This window comes from Aethalodelphis obliquidens, unplaced genomic scaffold (genome assembly GCF_003676395.1).
Source record: "Aethalodelphis obliquidens isolate GAN/ISIS:26980383/991018 unplaced genomic scaffold, ASM367639v1 scaffold55, whole genome shotgun sequence".
Classification (NCBI taxonomy): Eukaryota; Metazoa; Chordata; class Mammalia; order Artiodactyla; family Delphinidae; genus Aethalodelphis; species Aethalodelphis obliquidens.
In genome coordinates, this window is record NW_020837999.1 from 3,296,548 (window position 1) to 3,316,828 (window position 20,281).

Genomic DNA, 20,281 nt, shown 5'->3' on the forward strand with positions numbered 1-20,281 from the left:
TCTTCCTTGTTCTTTATCCTATAAAAGCTTCTTTCTTTCTGTGCCATCTTGCAGTTCTCTGAAGGAAGACCATCTACTACAGGAGGTATTAAATAAAGTTTGTGTGTATCACCTAAGTATTTTTTGTGTGTGTGTGTGTGGTACGCGGGCCTCTCACTGTTGTGGCCTCTCCCGTTGCGGAGCACAGGCTCCGGACGCGCAGGCTCAGCGGCCATGGCTCACGGGCCCAGCCGCTCCGCGGCATGTGGGATCTTCCCGGACCGGGGCACGAACCCGCGTCCCCTGCATTGGCAGGCGGACTCTCAACCACTGCGCCACCAGGGAAGCCCCCCTAAACTGTTTTTTAAAATCTTTTTTTTTTTTTTTAATAGTTTCTGTCGATGAGGAGTGTGCTCCGAAGCTGACTGCTAGCAGCCTGACAACAAACGCACAGGTGAGGCGCCCCTGAGCCCTTTGAATTACTGTTCTTCTCGTCCGTACCGAGGGCCCTGGGCAAGGCAGTCTCGGATTTGAGCTCCACTTGCTGTGTGCAGCTCTCTGATCCCAACTTTATTTTTTTAAAAAATATTCCTCCTGGATAGGTTCTGGGGACCTGTAGAAGTTCAGGGTAGTTATATTGGGAATCCACAATGGAGGACAGCTGTTCAGGAAGTCTCAAAGCCTAGCGGTAAGTCCACAGCATAAACTGCTAGGGGACTTGGGAAAATAAATTTAGAAAAGAAGTTCAGACTGCTTTGACCCTCCGTCTGAGTAGGCACAAGTCAAACTATTAAAAGCCATCAGGGCGTCTGCCTCTACAAAGAACTCTTCTGTGAAAGAAACGAAAGGCCTCTTATTGCTAATGGTGATCTCAGAAGCCAAAGATGCAAAACCTTGGGATGTTTTGACAACTTTCCCAAATCAAAGTCTCCTTTAAAAGAACTGAGGTGTAATTGGCATAGAACATCATGTTAGTTTCAGGTGTACAACATAACGATTCAACATTCGTATATATTGTGAAATGAATGGTCACCACCCTCAGTCTAGTAACATCTGTCACCATACATAGTTACAATTCTTTTTCTTATGATGAGAACTTTTAAGATTTACTCTTGGCAACTTTCAAATATGTAATACAGTATTACTACCTATAGTCACCATGCTGTATATTACATCCTTATGATTTATTTATTTTATAACTGTTTGTAAAAGTTTGTACCTTTGCTTCCCTTCAGCCATTTCTCTTCCCCTCACTCCCATCTCTGGCAACCACCAATTTGTTCTTTGTATCTATGAGCTTGTTTTTTTTTTTGTTGTTTTTGTTTAGATTTCACACAAGTGAGATCATACATTGTCTTTCTCTGTCTGACTTTATATTTCATTAGCATAATGCACTTGAGGTCCATCCATGCTGTTGCAAATGGCAATATTTCATTCTTTTTTTACAGCTGAATAATATTCCATTGTGCACATATATACCACATTTTAGTTATCCATTCATTCATTGGTGGACACTTAGATTGTTTCCATATCTTGGCTTTTGTGAACAATGCTGCAATGAACCTGGGGGGTGTAGATAACTTTTTGAGTTAGTGTTTTCATTTTCTTTGGGTAAATACCCAGAAGTGGAATTGCTGGATTATATGATACTTCTATTTCTAGTTTTTTGAGAAAACTCTATACTGTTTTCTGTACTGGTTGCACCAATGTACACTCCCAGCAACAGTGCACAAGAATTCCCTATTCTCCTCATTCTCACCAACACTTGTTACCTCTTGTCTTTTTGAAAATAGCCCTTCTAAGAGGTGTGAAGTGACCTCTCATTGTGGTTTTGATTTGCATGTCCCTGATGATTACTGATGTTGAGCACCTTTTCATGTACTTGTTGGCCATCTATAAGTCTTTTTTGGAAAAACGTCTGTTCAGATCCTCTGCCCTTTTTAAACATCAGATTCCTTTGCTGTTGAGTTATATAAGAGTTCTTTATATATCTTGGATATTAAGCCCTTATCAGATATTATTTGCAAATATATTCTCCCATTCAGTAGGTTGCCTTTTCAACTTGAGTTGATTTTTGTGTATGGTATAAGATAGCGGTTCAGTTTCACTCTTGCATGTGGCTGAGTTCTCTGCCTCTGCTTCTAAAAAAATTCTCTATTGATTCCAGCTTCACTCACCCATTTTAGCTGCTAATCCTATTCGTGAGGAAGCAGAAAGGAATGTCTTACACCCTTCCTTGGCCTAGCACAAGCCTCAACTTTCAGGGCTGTATAACCCTCAAAGAGAGTAGCAGCACCAAAGACAGCTTGCGGGGAGGTACCATCCTCACCGCCATTAAAACTCCGTCTCAGCTGCAGCAAAGGAAAGCAGTGTGCTTGTCGGGCAATGCAGCCTTGAAACAAGCCACACAGCTAGTTCCTCCATCCACACCCCTACCATATAGACATTCTGGACCCTCTATCTACCTTTTCCACCCCAACTGTCTCTCTCTCATGAACTCTGCTGTACAGAGTCGGCCACATGTAGTTTTGTCCTTATTAAACGCTGCCTGCTCTTGTGTTATGTCTTCTCCCCAAAACGGCTGCACACACAGGGCTGAGGACCTGCTCTCACCACTTTTGTCTCCGACCCAAAGCCCAGTGTGGTAGGTAAGCCACGAGTGCTTGCTGGTGGAATGGACTTCCCACCAGCACCCTTCCCTCTCCATTTCTCCCTTCCACCTCTTGCTTCTGGTCTGCAACGGCAGCCTGCTGGCACAATGCTCACTTCTAGCAATGCTGTTTCAACCTAAGCTGGAGGGGAGAGGTTTGACCTGAGGAACATAAAGACATAGCTGAGGGGAAAATATGACCAAGAAAACGTTCATGACCAGCTGCGTCACCGTCACACAACATTACATTGTGACAGCATGAGGGCTCCCGGCAGGGGCCCTGCAGCAATAATCTTTCTTTTCTGAAGGCACTGTGGGAAGGAGGGTGACTGAGCTGAGGACGTACGCTGGGTTGGGGGCAAGCTGGCCCTTTAAAGGCCATGAATGGCCGCTTAGAAGCATGGAAGGTTTGCAACCAAACCGTCCCCTCCAAACTGGAGTTCCCTGAGTGCGTGTATCAGAAGAAAGGCTGCGTTAGCAGGTTTGGAGAGGGAGCAAAGACGCTAATGAAGCGTGGACTGGCTGCTTTCTGCAGAGCCTTCTGGGCACCACGCCACCATCTCGCTTTCTTTCCTCCCCATTTATTTATTTATATTCTTAATTAATGGAAATTTCAACTCCCATTAGATCAGGAGGAGTGAGTAATAAACAGCCGGGGCAGCAGCTCTACTGGGGAAGGGCAGAGGCTTCTCTTTCTGCTCCCAGATTCCGGTCACATGACTGGCTTGGGTTCAGGGAGAGAAAAATCCATATGCTGGTTCTATGTATGAGAGCCAGGAGCCTGGGCCGACGGGCCACTGACCTCCACGCTATCTGAGTTTATCTTTAGGCATCCTTTAGCCATTCCCTGTTTAGCTGTGTTGCAATCAGGTGGCCCAGGTTTGAATCCTACCTGATTGCACAATCAGGTAATCTTGGGCAAGTTAATCAGCCTTGGCTGTGTCTCCTTCTTCTCTGCTAAAGAAAGTAATAGTATCTGTTGCAGAGGGTAGTCCTGGGTCTTAACTGAAGTCATGTGTGTGAAGTGCTTGGCACAGTGCCTGGTTTGAAGCGAGTGCTCACTGGATGGGAGCTCCTCTCATCATCATCTGGCATGTGCACATATCCACATGGCTCCTCCCTCGGGTGCCTCAAGCAGTCCAGTGGAAGCTCCTTCCAGGAGTAGGGCTGGTGAGCCCCCTCTCTCAGGAATGTCCCAGAGAGTCCTCTGCTCTGGGTTCTGGCATCTGATTTGGGAATGGCAGTGCGAGTTGGGTTAGGTGGGGTTTCTGAACCCACAGTCTTGAATTTCAGATCTACTGGCATCACTTATGAAGCTTGAAAACCTCTGCATGGGTATAACCCAGGGCTCCGATGTTCACATGGGTCTCAGGCTCAGCTAGAAAGCCATTGATGGATTGGGACATGGTGAGTCATAGAGCTGGGAGTAGTCACTGATAGCCCATAGCAAGAGGACAGCTCCCCAGCTGGGCTTCAGTAGAAAGCTTCAGTGGGCTCCCAGATCCCCAGGCTGAGCCCTGTGCAGGCAGAGCCGGGAGGGGGAGTGAGTGAAGCTTCAATCTGGCATCACACCTTCTGGGTTTGTCTCCGGCTCTGCAACCTACGGGCTGCGGCACCTATAGGACAAAGCTTGTGACCTTTCCGAGCCTCAGTCTCCTGACATGAAAAATAAACCTGATGACAACAGTGTTCGTTTCGTGAAGTTGAGAGGTTGACATGAGATAACATACAAAGTGATTAATAGAATGCCTGGCAAGTTCTCAGAACTGGTCCTATTATGATTAGATCTGTTTTATTCATCCCTGTATTTTCAGTGCCTATCGCAGTGTCTGGTTATAGTAAGTACTCAATAAATAAGTTGTTAAATGGAGAATGTGAGACTTGGGACAACCCCCTAACCTTTTGGCCTTGCTAGTCCTGATGGAGGGGTCCTATCAGATGGCCTTGAATGCCACGTCCAGATCAAGACACAGGAATTCTGTGCCAGGTTCACAGAGAGTAGTGTGTTGTTTCATCTGAAAAAAGAAACTTCTTCCCTCTTTCTTGAAGGATGACTTGATGTATTGACAAAGAACAAAGTAGCTAAGGTCCTGGGTGTCACTGGAGGGGGAAAAAAAAACTGCTCTGTTTGAATTAAATTACTAGCTTTTGGGTAAGAAGGATCCACTAGTTATCTTGGCTGTGCTATTGGATATCTTTTCTAAAGGAAAGGGGCAACTCCAAAGGTGAGCAAGACATTAGTCGGTATTAAGAAAGAACTGGAGCACAATTGGGGAAGAATTGTTATTCCAACTGGTAAATCCGTGCTCTGTCGTCGCCTTGACTGCCTCGCGTTCACTGTGCGGCTCACCTAATCTCGGGTAGGACACAGCAGAAATAGAAAAGGACCCCGGAAGGGCAGAGCAGATGTGTATGGGGGAGGGGCAACTTCCTCACGGAGAAAGATGAAATATTTCGTTCTGAAAGGGGCAGGGGAAAGGGGTGAGCCTGCTCAGAGGTGGCGAGTATAATAATGGGAAGCAGTCAGCCAATTGCAGGCTCCCCCTTGCCCTTTCCCCTGTTCAGAGAAGGAGGCAGCACTCGACAAAATTAAAAGGGAGCAAATTTAGAACTGATGAAAGGAAATGCTCTCCACCCAATGTATAATTAACCTATGAAGGAACCTAACCTGCTTGCTATTAACTGAGGCAAGCGGTTAGCTGGGCTTTCAGAGGGTTGGAAGAATAAGAGCCGTTTTGGCAGTTACACTGTTTAAGGCTGCAATTCCCGAGGTAATTCATCCTCTGCTACAGGACACGAAGTGATGGCCAGGATGAGCAAAGGCACCTCCCCTGGGATGCACAAGAGGGGAGGTGAGATTGGGCATTTAGACGGCAGTGAGGATATTGGTACTGCGAGAGGCCATGGGAATGATCCAGGAGAGTGAGAAGACTTGACTGAGGTCGGATGGCCACTTGGTGGTAGAGCTCAGTGTGCCAGCATCCTCAGCCAGTGTTGTCCCCTTTAGAGCATGTGGCCCCAGGAGGGTGTCAGGGTCCCAGCACTCACTCTTGTTCCTGCCTTGCTTTTCACCCCCTCCTGTGCTCAAGCCCCGTTAGCAGGAAGTGTATGGTCGGAATCCAAGCCCGGGAAGTCCAGGATATGGTTGGTTTGGGGAGCTGTTTAGTGTATGTTAGTCCTGGGCGGGAATTCTGCCCCACTTTTTATCCATGTGATCTCAAGTCTCCCACAAACAGCAAGGCAACAGTACAGAATAGAGTAGAGCAACACTTGTTTTTAGGGAATAGGTTGGTATTACCCATTCAAATGCCATCCTCACTTCTTAGGTGTATGTATGACCTTGGGCCCTTAATCTCTCTGAATCTGTTTCGTTATCTTACAACTACCTTCTTCAAAGACGTGTGAGGGTTAAATGAGACAATACTGAAAAGCAGTTAGCATGCAATGGTGACCATTCAAAAACTGGCAGCTAAAATTATTAGAACTGGAATTAGCATGAGCTGACCCATTAGGAGAAAATCTTTTAGATTTATTGCCTATTTTTTTTATTCTCTCATTCACTCAGTAAATACTTCTTGAACGCCTAGTGTGCACTGTTAGGTACTAGATATGCAATGGTAAGTGAAATACGGTTCCTATCCTCTTGGAGCTCACAATTAATTGGAGGAGACAGTGTTACAAAAGAAAATGCAATGCTGTGTGATACAGGCTGCTTTAGAGTTAGGGATCTGTCGCGTATTGTGGAATCACAGAAGTAGCTTTTGTCTGTTAAATATTTATGACGCACTATGTGCTAAGCTCTGGGATAGGCATTCATCAAGTTACCAGTCAAGTAAATCCCACCCTCAGGAAAAGTGACATGTTGGAAAGGCATTCTGTACTTACTGGGAATTCCAGAGAACATTCCAAGAATCTGAGCTTGCACTGACAATGTGATCAAACATAGCTCCAAGTGAGCACTGTTTTATTACCGGAAAATATTTTAAACCTCTCAAAGGTGGTTTAAGGCAACTTTTGTTGTCTTGGGAAAAGATGTTGTCAAAAAGCCCCAGAAAATGATCAAGAAAGTTCCTGGAAACTAATAAGAACCTGCTGTATAAAAAAATAAATAAAATTCAAAACTTAAAAAAAAAAAGTTCCCAGAAGATAACCAGGGTTCTTCTAAGAATTTGTAGGCCCTCGGCCCTCTTACATTTGAGGCCTTAACCTAGATCTTATCAAACATTCCAAGCATATGATGTGATACGAAATGCCTCCATACTCCCTGGTGAATTTATCTTTTTTTTTTGGCTGTAAAAATTTTAAATTATTTTCTAGTTTTGATTTTAAAATTATTTATGATGGATGATTTTTGGAAATTATATCCATATTCAAGAATTCTCATGGGATGAGAAAATCTTAAATGATTTTCTAATATAATGACTTTTTTTGATGAATACTAAATTGAGCAATTAATGAAGTTGACATAATAGTACATCTTGTAGACATTCAGTTAAACAGTAATTTTAGTGTTACACTTTTTGTATTTGCAACCACTTCCTTTTGTTTTTTAGGTTCAAGACATTTCTTTAGGCCTTTGAGAAGCTCTCAGGCTGGAGGCCTGGTGCCTCTGGACTGAACAGCCTTGGGGCAGCAGCAGGTGTCTCCCTCAGGTCAACTCCCTTCCCTTGTCTCAACCTAGAGGACCTCTGAGGATGATATAATGAGGTCTGTCTCGAGATGCTGTTATTGAGCCACATAAGAGTGGATTTAGGTCCCGGGGCAGGGTAGTAACTTGTGAGGCAATTGTTGGCGGGCCATTTCCCCAGCATATTAGTGAAGCTTGATTCTCTTTTCTCTTGGACCATCTTCCTTCGTATTTATCTTTACCCTGTTCTGTTTCTTTTCACCCTATCTCTTTTACCTTCTCTCCTGCCTATGGCTTTGTCCACCAGTGGAGTAGCCAATGGCTCCTGTAGATCTTCCCCACTCTGCTGGTGCCATTGAACTCACTTCTGGTCCCAGTGAAAGCATCATGGCAGGAGGGATGGCCATAAACCCAATACTTGCAGAATTAAAGACAATTATGGAAGCACTTTGATTAAAACTGGAAATACAAAGTGCTCGCCATGTATTTCTTTACAAAACCAATGTCCTAATGTCTTTTCAGAGTAGCCAGTGTGAAATGAGCTGCTGAACTTTAGTGCTTGGTAAATTTTACTGAGCAGAGAGACCGATGAAATTTTCTTGTTAGACTGTATTAGAAGGGTTCTTTGCTGCTATTGTCCTGCACACAACACCCTTCTCCTGTCTGTCTCGTGGCTGCATCCCTTACATCTCAGCTTCAGGTCATCTCCTGGTGAGCCCATCCTTGACCTCCCTGGGATTCTCTGGGCACTCTTGGTGCTCCCCCTGACCTTAATAGTGTTCACACACCCATTGAAGTGATGCCCATCTCTTGTTGTAATGGTTTGTTTTATTGACACATCTGACTCCCCCTGTAACCTCTTTCTGGGCAAAGGCCCTGTCTCCTCCGGATCTTCAGCTCTGAGCACAGCAATTGGCACACAGTCGGGTCTAAAGCAATGAGATGACTGTTTGGAAACCTGGACCCTTCTTTGCACACTGAGTTTTGAGTACTTTTCAACTCTGTCTAGCCGAGTCAGGAAAGACTACACGCTCGGTCTATCTTCAAGAAGAAGTCATGTTGAACATCCGCTCACCCCGTGGTGTCCCTTCCCCCGAATGTCCCCAAACCATGAATCATCAGACCCAGGATCTACCACCACCATAGAGATTGTAAACATCAGGATAAAGAAGAAAGGGTGCAAATAGGAATAAATACCTCTAGCCATAAAAGTGAAATAAATCAATATCACTTCTCTGTGGTCAGAGATGCTTAATAGACAGAGATCACTGCCAGATTGTAAAACATGTGTTTAGCAGGTGGCGAGGGCAAACTTGAGCTGCAGGAACGAATAACTCAACTGCTTTTCTCATTTTAGAGTGAAATAACTTTTTCTTTGGCATTAGGTAATGCATAAAAGTCTGCATCCATGGGATTTGATTCTGGAAGTGCTGGTCTTGCTTTCAGGACCTAGAGAGTGTGAGCTGTCGAGGGTCACTGGCCACTTTCATCTGGGGCTGGAGATGCTGTTTAAGGTTCTTGCATTGGCCTGGGAGGCCCCATGACGAGCCTCTTCAGTGCATCATCTCATGCATGCTCATCTGATTAAAATAGGATAAAGTTCCCGCTGACACCCCTGCCTACCTTCCCAGTCTCCTTTTCCTCCTTTCCAGGCATTTCTCTCTCCTGTCCTCTGCTCAGGCCTCACTAGGCTACTTGGACCTTCCCTGGATGCACCTTGTGTGTTCTTGCCCACCTACTTCTTTATGTCTCTCTGTCAGCCCGCAGTGTCCCTTTACCCTGCCTTGTTCACAAGGCTTGTTCTTCAAAGCTCAACCTAAAAGTCAATGCTCTTCTGACCGGAAGCTCTTCACCTGCCTGGAGGAACAGGTTTCTCCTTAATCTTTGATCCCACATGACCTTATGTATCCCTTAATTATGGCTCTTAACCACATTCTGTCATAGTTTATTTCTACAGTGATTATAATAATTAATCCATCAACAAATCCTGTCAGCACTACCTTCCAAATATATCCCCAATTTGACCACTTTCTACCACATCTGCCTCTGCCACTCTGGTGAGAGCCACGGTCATTTCTTACTGTGATTGCTGAGATGCCTTTGACCTGACGTCCTCTCCTCCGTGTGGGCCTCCTACAGCGTACCTTCCACAGAGGAGCTAGACTGATTCTTCTAAAAAGTGAATTAAAGTATGTTATTCCTCTGCTCAGAACTTTTAGTGCTTCCTGTGTGTATTAGTCAGGGTTGTCCAGAGAGACAGAACCAATAAGATGTGTCTCTATGGAGAAGGAGATTTGCTATAAGGGATTAGCTGACAGGATTAAGGAGGCTGGCAAGTCCAACACCTGCAGTGTGGGCTGGCACTCTGGTGACCTAAGTGGGCCAGTAGTACAGATGAAGTCTGCAGGCAGCCTCCTGGAGAATTCCCTCTTGTTGGGGGGAGGCTGGTCTTTTTGTTCTGTTCAGGCCTTCAGCTGATTGGATGAGGCCACCCATATTACGGAGGGCACTCTGCTTACTGAAATTCACAGATTTAGATGTTATTTTAATCCAAAAACACCCTCTATAAAATTCCCATCAGGGAATGTCATTTGGTGCTCATCCCATTCCCACCTGGCCCTACGTGACTGATGAGCCTCTGGGTATCTCTCTTGTCTTTCCTTGTGCTCCAGCCGCTCCAGCCTCTTTGCTGTTCTTCAAACACGGATGGCATATTCCTGCATCAGGGCTCTTCTCTCTGCTCTCAGAGAGAGCTTAGAGGAATGCTCTCCTCCCAGATGTTTGCATGTGTGTCTCCTTCTCCCCCAAACATCTGTCTGTATTCAAGTGGCGCCTCCTTAGAGAGGCCTTCCCTGACCTGTTTCTTCACTCACATTATTCCCCTGGCTCCTGTTACCCTCTAGTCCTTTACCTGCTTTATATTCTTCCTGGTTCTTACGTGACTTTTTATCATGCATTTATTCATTCATTTTCTGTCTCCTCCATCTAGAATGCAAGCTCCATGGGGGCAGGGACTTCACCTGTTTTGGTCACTGTTGCACCCTCAGCACCTAAACCAGTGCCTGGCACACTAGAGGCACTCAACAAACATTTTTTCAATAAATGAATACATGGAAAATACAGCTAACGTATATTAAGTGCTTACTGTTTCCTTTTATGTTGATAAAAACCAATGGAGTAGACTCTGATCTTATACTAGACTGCAAGGTCCATGAAGGCTGGGACTTTGTGGGTCTTGTTCAGGGCTGTATCCCTAGCACTTAGAACATAACATGTACTCAAAAATAATCTGCTAAATGAATGCATGAACAGGGCCACGTGTTAACCGACTAAGAGATTGAAGCATAGAGAGGGGAAATGATTTCCTAAGCCACTCTGTAAATATAAGTGCAAGAGCCAGGATTTCAACCTGGATGATCTAATCCCACAAACCCAACTTTAATGATGTCTGTTTCATGACTCGACCAACTATGATCTCTGTAAGGATGGCAGCTGTGACTTGTCCACCTTTATTTCCCTAGTTCCTGGCACAATGCTGGCACTAAATAAATGTTTACGAATAGAATGCATCCTAGTTCTCTCAGCTTCCAAGCTCTTCCATGATGGAGGTAGACCCTGAGGGCTCTGAAGTCAAAATTTCTAGGAGGTGACGTTGCACTTAGCCTTTCAGTGCAGGCATAAGGTAAAGAAGTCAGACTTTGCCGTGAAACAGACCCGGGTCCTTTACCTCTAGTGGTGTGAACTTGGGACTCAATTTTTCTATCTGCACGATGGGCGTAACATTAGCTTCTACTTCTAAGGATTATTTTTAGGGATCACTAAAGTAATGTATGTAAATCAGTTAGCTCTGAGCCTGGCACACACTAATTGCTCGACAAATGCTAGCTGTTATCACTTGCTGACCTCCTTCCTCTGAATTTCTGCAGCACATCTCCTGTTATTTGCACTTGGTGTAACACTTCTTAGGTATCATAGTACATCCTTTACCTGATGGGAAGCCTCTGGGACACGGGGGTGGATAGAAACCATGCCTTGCTCTTTTGCGTTTTTGCGTAGGGTGAGAGTGGTGCCTTGTGCCCCATGGTTGTTCAGTACTTAAATGAATCGATTTATTCCTGCAGCTCCCACAAGAGAGGTCATGTCACCAGATCTCCAGGATGATTCCATGAAAGTCTGAGGCAGGTTTCAGCTGATGGACTTGGGAATTTTTGTCCACAAAACTACTGGGTGACAGTAGTTTAGGTGGCCTGAAAACAGAATACAAATGTATACCTTAGTGCATTCCTTCAAACTCCTGTCAGCCATTTCTTTTTACCCAGGAGTAGAATCATAGTAAATGCAAATGTCAAACAAAAATACTGAAAAAATTCTGCTTTGACCTCGATTCCCAAACACTTGAAGTGCAAGCCAGAGCACCTAGAATTCCTAGGAATCTGGGCCATAACGCAAGCTGAGTGATGTGGGTAAGGGGATAGGGAGAACTGGGGGAGAAATATTGGATAACGTGGTCATAGAAGGAGACATCTGAGCAGAGATCTGAATGACAGGAGAAACCATGCCATGCAAATCTAGGGGGAGGAAGAGCAACCAGGCAGAAGGTATAGCAAATGCAAAGGGCCCGAGACGTTAAGTATGAAGTATGTTAGAGGAACAGTGAAGAGGCCAGTGTGATAGGAGCATAGTGAGTAAAGGGAAGTGGTTGGAGATTAGGGAGCTGAGGAATTAGGGGGCTAGATCATCCAGAGCTTCCCAGGCAATGGCAGGGAATTTGGATTACATGGTAAGTGAGATGGGCAACCACCGGGGAGTTCGGAGCAGAGGAAAGACATATGATTTACATGATTTACTTTTCTAAAAGATCTCTCTGGCTGCTTGGTGGCTTGCAGGAGCACAAGAGCAAACGTAGGCAGACTAGTTGGAAAGCTGTTAAGTTTGAGTGAGAGAGTATGGTGGCCTGATAGAGGTGGAGGTAATGATAATTGGTTTATTTTGAAACACATTTTGAAGGTAGATCCCATATAATTTTCGGACGGATTTGAAGTGTTTGAAATGATATACAGGATAAAAAGAGGAGGGTTTTTTTTGTTTTTTCCTGGAGCAACTGATTGAACGATTTGACTTGATGAAATGGAGACGACATAGAGAGGAAATAGCTTTCGGGGGACAACTATGGAAATCAATCCATTTTGGATATGTCAAATTTAGATATCCCAGTAGAGATGTTGAATACAAAGTTGGATGGAGAGGGCTGGAGTTCGAGGGGGAGGAGAGAGCTAATGGTGTGCATTTTGGAAACATCAACAAAAATGGGTTTTATTTTTGTCTTTTTTCCCCCTTTTTAAATTGAAATATAGTTGATTTACAATATTATATTTCAGGTATACAGCATAGTGATTCAATGTTTATATAGATTATACTCCCTTTAAAGTTATTACAAAATAATGGCTGGATTTCCCGGTGCTGTACAATATATCTCTGTTGCTTATCTATTTTATATGTAGTAGTTTGTGTCTCTTCATCTCATACCCCATCTTGCCCCTCCCCTCTTCCTTCTCCCTATTGGTAACCATTAGTTTGTTTTCTATAACTGTGAGTCTGTTTTGTTATATACATTCATTCGTTTTATTTTTCAGATTCCACATATAAGTGATAACATAGTCTTTTCTTTTTCTGTATGACTTATTTCACTAAGCATAATATTCTCTAGGTCCATTCAGGTTGTTGCAAATGCCAGAATTCATTCTTTTTTATGGCTAAGTAATATTCCATTGTGTGTGCCTGTGTGTGTGTGTGTGTATGTGTATATATATATATACACATACACACATACACACCACATCTTCTTTATCCATTCATCTGTTGATGAACACTTGGGTTGCTTCCATATCTTGGCTATTGTGAATAATGCTGCTATGAACATTGGGGTGCATGTATCTTTTTGAATTAATGTTTTCATTTTCTTTGGGTCTGTATCTAGCAGTGGAATTTCTGGATCATATGGTACTTCTATTTTTAGTTAAAAAATGATATTTAAAGCCATAGAGTGAATGAGATTATCTAGGAGTGAAAATAGGGAAGGGAGGAGTGACAAAGTCTCAGTCCTGGGACACCTCAATATTTAGAGGTTGGGAAGAGGAGCCAGCAAAGGAGACTGAGAAGTAGCAGTGAAGTTAGGGAAAAAAAAAAAAACAGGAAGAATGTGGTGTCTCTAAAGTCAAGTTAAAAGTCCATGTTAAGGAGGGAGTGATTGCCCATGTCAAATATCTCCAGGAGGTAAAACCAGGTGAGTATTGAGAATTGACCATTGACAAGATACATACAAGAATGCCCTTAGAAGCAATGTTTATTTTTAGCAAAAATATTGGAAGCATTCCCAAATGTCTATCAACAGGAGAATGGGTAAATACATTGTGCTGTGTTTGCACAATGGAATTCTGTTCTTCTGAAAAAATGAATGAGTTAGTCACGTGGATGAATCCCACACATATGGTAGTGAGCGCAAATGTTGAAGAATATGTGTAGTTGCATACCATTTATAAAGTTAAAGCATGCAAAACAAACATATTGCTTAGAGAAACTTTCATAGTAAAAGTATAAAGAAATATGTGGAAATAAAAAATACTGAATCAGGACATTAGTTACTTGAAGAGTGCGGGAAGAGGAAGCCATCCAGGGGGGATACACAGGAGACATTCGACAGTGTTGGTAATGCTTTGCTTTTTAAGCTTGGTGGTGGGTACACAGATAATCACTGAATTATTTATACTTTTTTGTATAATCTAAATATTGCCTAAGAAATTCTAAATGAAAAGGAAAACAATTTAACCACTGAACTTGTCAATGTGGAAGTCGTTTGTGACCTGGATAAAAGTACTTTCAGTGAAGTGTTTATGAGCAAGCTGATTGGAGTGGGTTTGAGAGAGAAAGGGAGGGAGAAAGTGAAAATGGTGCAGACAGACAACTGTTTAGAGAAGTTCTGGTTATAAAAGGGGCACAGAATGGAGTGGTAGCTGGAGGGGGTGTCGGATAAAGGAGGATTTGATTGACAGAGTGACTGCAAATGAAGTTTTCCGAGGCCAAGTGACGTATGAAATTAAAATGTAGTTTATGTTTAATTATTTATCCTTAGCAGATAATCCAAAGCACTTGGTTTCCCTTTGGTTTTTCTGCCATTTAACTATCGGTGTTCATTAGCATCTTCACCAGAGAAGGAAGAACTCAAATCAGTCCCTTTGGATACTGGTGAAAATAATTTAGTGAAAGCCTCAGTTGGGGAGGCGTTGGAAACAACTCATTTAAATGAGGTTTGGGATTACTCATGGATTAATATAGATGGAGCGTTGAATAAAAACATCACACAGAATGCGCAGATTATTTCAGGTGTTTCAGAGTGTATGGTTTCTGGAATTAAGAAGGTTGTTCAGGGCTTCCCTGGTGGCGCAGTGGTTGAGAGTCCGCCTGCCGAGGCAGGGGACACGGGTTCGTAACCTGGTCCGGGAAGATCCCACATGCCGCGGAGCGGCTGGGCCCGTGAGCCATGGCCGCTGAGCCTGCGCGTCCGGAGCCTGTGCTCCGCAACGGGAGAGGCCACAACAGTGAGAGGCCCGCGTACCACAAAAAAAAAAAAAAAAAAAAGAAGGTTGTTCAAACTGGTGTGCAAAGACCACTTATAACCATACCTTTCAAGAAAATTTCTTGAAGGTGGAGGGGCTTTTCAAACAATTGTTATTCTGCATGTAAGATCTGTTGCCATTAAGGAATGGGCCCTGTATTGCTGTGGTGGTTACTGTTGTTTTCCTAGCAGCTGGTGTGGATCTGTGAAGATCCTCTTACCCTATCTCTTTTTTTTTCTTTTAACATCTTTATTGGAGTATAATTGCTTTACAATGGTGTGTTAGTTTCTGCTTTATAACAAAGTGAATCAGCTATACATATACGTACATCCCTATATCTCCTCCCTCTTGCGTCTCCCTCCCACCCTCCCCATCCCACCCCTCTAGGTGGTCACAAAGCACCGAGCTGATCTCCCTCTGCTCTGCTACTGCTTCCCACTAGCTATCTGTTTTACATTTGGTAGTGTATATATGTCCATGCCACTCTCTCACTTTGTCCCAGCTCACCCTTAGCCTATCTCTTGAAGCTCAGTTAGACCAAGGATACTATGAGCAAGATAATGAATGTAATAATAAAATATAGATTATACTGTAATTTACAGAGAATCTATTGTGTGTCATGCACTTTTCTTAGGCATTATGGCCCATTTCATTAAACTCGTACAACCTCCATGCAAAGTAGGTTTTATTATTTCCATTTCAGGTGAGGAAACTGAGGCAGTACAGAATTCCACAGATACTAAATTCTAGGACTGGGATTGGAGCCCAGTCTAATGCCAGAGCCTGGACCTACTTTTCCAGAGCCTGCTCTGCTTTTCCGCGCATCCTCTAAGGATGGCTGTGATCAGGCCTGTGACACAGATTCAACTTTACGCCCTCTATGGGACTGCAATTTCTGACCAAGGAGGCCAATCTTCTTGTTTCATGGTGTTTGTGTTGCTACTGAACATGAGGCAATATGGGTAGGAGTGGTCATTGTGGGAAATACAGCAACACATCAGTTGAAAGTTTTGAAGATCTGCAGTGAATTGGGAATAAAACTGTGATGGCACATTTTGAGGCCTTTTACTTTATAGAGCATCCTGTGTTTTAAAACATCCACAGTGACTGTTGTTGTTCTATATTATTTAAATGAGCAAGTGTCCTAGTTTCAGGAGGAAGAGATTTTTTTTTCCATCAAATTTACCACACATCTGTTTAAAGGATGTGGCAACAGCATGCATAAATCTCCAATCAAAATATTACAGAACAAGCCAATTTTGATATTAAAAATGTATGGCCAGACACAATGTGCTGAAAATAAGAAATTGCCACGTGATGCCTTTTCTGCTCTGCTTATATTGGACTGTTTATCCCCAAATTAAATCTTGTGTAAAAATATACCAGACTAAAAAGGAGTTAAACTTGGCACTGAACAATTAAACTGACGTCATAAAAGTGTGTCTGTATAATATGCCAGTATTGCAGACATAATTTTATAGCAATAGAAATTTTTGTAATATCTTAAATAGATTTTGAAACATTCAAATTATATATGCCATTACATATAGTGGTGTTTCAGGGATATTGGATAATATCATAATATAGAAGAATTTTTAAACTCCTTTAGTAGAAGAAAATCCTCAAATGTTTCGTAAGTAACAGAGACTCTCCCTTTGGAGGATATCCTTTGGAGGATTTCTAGTGCAAATTGGTACTTTGTTTCTTTTGGGTTGAGATCATGCTGGACTTTTATATAAGCAGGCTAATACCTTCAGGCTTCAGAATAGAGACATCACCTTCCACAGAATACCTCCATCACCACCACCATCGCACCAATGCTGAGACTGCCGGTTGCCTTCTAGTTAGGAGTACAGTATTAGTCATCTTCCCTACAACATTTAATTCTCAAAGTGGCCTGTGAGATGATCCTTATTAGTTCATTTTAGAGATTGAGAAACTGAGGTTTAGAAGGTAATTAACTTGCGCTAGGTCGCACACCGAGGTCTCTGGCCCTGAGAAGCTTGATGTATGTAACGTTTGATAATTTACAGCATGGTTCTGATACTGCTCTGCTGTAGATGAGGCAGATGAGGCATGCCACTCAGAAGGGCCAAGTGGCTCTCAAGGTCACCAGTGGTGAAGTCTGGGCTTTGGATTACTGACCGGTGTTTTCCGTCAAACGTCACAGAAAGCTTCTCCATGAAAAGAAAGCCCTTTATTGATTGGGCCTGTGGTGCACCTGAAGGGGAGATATGGAGGACAGAGACGGGGAGTGGGGGAATTAGAAAGGAATTTAGACGAAAATGCTCTTTTTCTCACAGCGGTTTTCTCCGCTAGTCTCTGTGGCCTTGCATCTGATTCTTCGGAAGAGAGAGATTGCAAGCAAGAACCCAGAATGTGGATTTCACACAAACTTTTTGTGACACGTTGGGAATACCCCAAAGTGCTCTTTTAGGATAAAGAATTTGGACCATGGTCCCCTGGGGTGTGTGGGATGAGGGAAGTCTCCCCTCTTCAGTGGCTGGACTGCAGCTCACAGTGGTGCTGGTACAGGGAGACTTCGGGGTGGGGGCCGTACCCGGGGAACGGCTCCATCACTTGGGAGAGGGTCAGCACGTGGGCGTGGTGGCCGACATTGCTGATGGGAGTGGAGAGGAGACACAGTGCTGGCTGCAACAGGTGGTAAAGGCACTTTGTTGTATCCTGGGTTCTTCCAGAAAAAGCTGGGAAGACTTTGGGGAGGCATGGCTTTACAACAATAATTCAAGAGATACAGGTATATACACACACATACCCATATACATACGTACATACCTACCTTTGGAGGAAGAGAAAAGCAGATGTTGGAGACATAGTGAGATCAGGGTGATAGAAGATATTAGAAATGGACGGAAGCAAAATAAGATAAGGTCAGAGAGGTGGTTTGGTTCTGGAATATAAATCTCAGATTGGTAAAGTTACTTTGATAGGGCCACAGGCATCACTTGAAAGTTTGTGAGCAGGGTAGAAGGGTAGTCAGAACAGGGTAGAAGGGTAGTCAGAACTCAGCTTTAGGAAAATGAATTAAATGAAAATGAATTAAATGAATTAAGAGGTGATGTACTCGATGTTTTATGGTGGAAAGCCTCCTGGAATATGAAGAGCCTGGTTAGGAGTCTTTGGGTAATACAGGGATACCCCATTTAGCACAGGGCATAGGTTTCGGGAAATGGGAGTGCTAACTGAATTGGTTCTATAAAGACTCAATATAGCAAGTCAGCAAAAAAGCGATTCAGCAATGGGTCATGGAGGTTGAGATGCACATGGAAGAGGAAGGAACTGAGGAGAGATTAGAGAGGTCAGCAGTCCTGGTGAGGGGGAAGAGCTGGTATGATGGGAGGAATTGAGTAAGGCAACAGGAAGGAGGGAATGTGTATGATTGCAGAGCACACTCTTTGTAGGTGAAAGAGTTGCAGGTGAAGATAAGAAATTGGATAGAGAAGTGCTTTGGAGGTCAGAAAGTCAAAGAAGTCCGGAATCGTGGTGTTTGGGACCAATCACGACGGTGGCGGGACCAGGTAGAGATCCTGAAGATTTCAGGGAATGAAGAGCAATGTCCATGAGGGCAGTGCAGGACAGAGCTGAAGGTGGCTCAGCGTGCCCCAGAGAAAGGGAGCTGGGTTTTTAACGTAAGAGGGTGGAAGAACAGTCTGGGAATTGCAGGTAGGAGGATTCTGGACCCGACTCCCAATCCAGAACAATGAGGTGTATTGGGTGAATGAGAAGCTTCCACTTGCGATGCTACAGGGGGAGTAGGGTTCCCAGGGGACAACCACATCAAGATAAGGGAGCAAAGGGACATTCAGTGGAGAAGTTAAGGGTGTAGGGGAATTTGTTAATAAGGGAATGGAGATTCCAGACAGCACGGGGCAAGGATTTAGAGAGAAATGTGAGTGCTAGAAGTTGGATCGGGGAGAAGAAACACCAAGCTATTTGGGAATAAGGGAAAAGAAGAGGATACACCACTAGAAGGGCCTCCGGTTAGGAAATAGAGTCACGTGGCAGCACATTTGCCAAGGCAGGAGGTCCTGACAATCTGCTGGGGGTGAAGTGCTGTTGGCCCTCAAGGCTCATCTGCAGTCTGAAAGAGAGGCCTGGTCTCTGGGTGGCAGTAGTGTGGAGAGGCACCCTGCAGGCTGGCATGTTCTGTGTGGAGGCGGAGCTGGGTGGGCAATGTGCTCTGAGCATTCGCAGCTGGATACCAGGCTCTGACAGGATGATTTCGCTAAAAAACAGTCTGTCACCTCCGTGCATAAATCCCACATGGCTCCACCTCCTCTTCACCCTAAAGTAAAAGTGCTGAACATAGTTTACGAGACCCCCAGACATCTGCCTCCTGGCTCTCTTTTGAGACTTCTGGTTTTTTTGTTTGTTTGTTTTGTTTTGTTTTTGCGTTATGCGGGCCTCTCACTGTTGTGGCCTCTCCCGTTGCGGAGCACAGGCTCCAGACGCGCGGGCTCAGTGGCCATGGCTCACGGGCCCAGCCTCTCCGCGGCATGTGGGATCTTCCCGGACCGGGGCACGAACCCGTGTCCCCTGTATCGGCAGGCGGACTCTCAACCACTGCACCACCAGGGAAACCCGAGACTTCTGTTTTGCCACTTCCTTTACGAACCGTGTTGCAGCCATCCTGAGATGCTTATAATTGCCTCAACATTTGTTGCAGCTTCTGACTAGAATTCTTTCCTTTCTACACACCTTTCTCTGACCTCTACACACCAATGGACTAGCTGTGGCCTCCAGCTCAGGAATCTGCTCCTCCAGGAGGCCTTTCCTGACCACCTTATGTTGGATTAGATGCCTCATCTCTCACAGAACCCCTACTATTATCAATACCCTCTTCTACCAATACCTTACTAGCTCTATCATGATGTGATCTCCTTTCTATAGAAAGCCTCCACCAACAGCACTTGACTCTGAGAACCTTTCAAGCCGGACTCATGTCTTATTCACCATCACATCCTCAGCATCTTTCATGACACCTGGCATGTAGAAGGCTCTCTGTTAAGTATTCAGAGAGTGATTGAGATAACAGGAGCTAAAAAGGTCAGTGCTGGGGGGGAATAAAGCGAAGGCATGGATTCCAGAGGCATCGTGATAGAGAATTGGCGAGAATTAGCAAATTTATAATGTGTGTGCATGTGTACATATATATGTGCACACTTGTGAGTTTAGTGGAGGAGAAAAGAAGGTCTCAAAGCCCACCTTGGGTTCTGAACCTGGGTCATAGGTAAGATTAGTGTATCACTGGCAGAAATAGGGAGGACAAATGGAGACACAACGTTGGAAACAAAACTGATGAGTTCAGGATTGAGGCTCAGGTTAAGATACACAGATGCAGAGAAGCAACTGAAAATGGTAATCTTGGATGCAAAGTGATAAATTCAAAGT